Here is a 1,269-nt window from a genome sequence, read left to right on the forward strand (position 1 = left end):
CAGCAGAAACCCTTGGTACAGGGACCCTCTATCCGCAACCCGAGGACGCGTTCGGTGGCTTTGTCATAGGCCCTTCGGTTTGATTCTAGAGGTATCAAAACCAAATATATATATCAAATATGGTGGTTGCGGCTGAAATTTTACCGCGATTTCGCTGGAAGCAGGTGCAATTTTTCAGATTAGCACCCGCTCCCGGCTAAATCCTGCGGTGGTCCTTATGACAAATTTTTAATATTATATATATATGTGTGTGTGTGTGTGTGTGTATGTATATATTGTTGTTCTCTTGATATTCATAAAACACTTTTAAATTCTATAATGTGAAATATAATATAAATCCATTTTATATTCAATTCACTTACAACACTAATGAAAAAAATTATTTCTTGACCAAAGAGAATGTTTTCTTTCTGATTTCTGGAAACTGTTTTCTAAAATTTTTTACTACTTGTAGTAGGTACTGATTTTGATCCTCATTTTTAGTTATTAATCAGTTAAAGTCGAATATTAATTTAACACCTCCTTCAGCTGTAATATTAACGAACTGTTAAATAATTCTTTTATGCTCTTTGATTCCGGATGTTTGATATTTTCCTCACTTTAGATTTTTTCGTCAATATTAAAATTAGCTTGTCTTATGCGTTTTATTATTTAAATGATTAGAAATAAATTGTTCTAATTGTGCAAAGTTAACTAAAATAATATTTTATGGATGGAAGTCTGCGGTCAGTAGAGAGACCGATGATGACACGCTCCGCTGATCTTCCTCGCTGTCGTCGCCGAAAGACCGTTTACTTAGGCTCGAATTCTGTCACGTGTTGAATCCGAACCACAGGACTTGAGCTCAATAAGATATGGCTCACTTCTGGTCAATGATTGGCGGATGGGACCGTACTGCTGCTGCAGGTGGGGGTCTCGACAAACCCTTAAACATTATCGAGAAACATACAGGTGTGAATAATAGTATTATTTCTGGTACAATATCAATTTGGCTGAAATGCTTGTCCAGTGACGGAATTTGTGGTCATTTGGCCCTGCGTTTATTCTTAACTTTAGACTAAGAATAATCCTCATTTATAGAGAGATAAAATTAAATTATTAGCGGAACGATAAACTGGACCGAATTTTCTATCTATTTATAAATTTTGTGGTCAGTTCGCTATTTAAAATGATACTTGAATTGAGCGCAATACCAATTTATTGCGAATTTTGGGTAATTTGCCCATGGTCTACCCTCACCAGGACCAGGAAAGTTGATTTCGCCCATTT

At 35.9% G+C, this 1,269-nt stretch overlaps 1 protein-coding gene across 2 annotated transcripts in view; it reads right to left on the bottom strand.

The window, feature by feature from the left end:
• Positions 1-1,269, bottom strand: part of LOC117171617 (protein PFC0760c) — a 229,377-nt gene that overhangs the window by 115,469 nt on the left and 112,639 nt on the right. The window lies entirely within an intron of this gene.

Source organism: Belonocnema kinseyi, chromosome 4 (assembly GCF_010883055.1).
Source record: "Belonocnema kinseyi isolate 2016_QV_RU_SX_M_011 chromosome 4, B_treatae_v1, whole genome shotgun sequence".
Lineage (NCBI taxonomy): Eukaryota > Metazoa > Arthropoda > Insecta > Hymenoptera > Cynipidae > Belonocnema > Belonocnema kinseyi.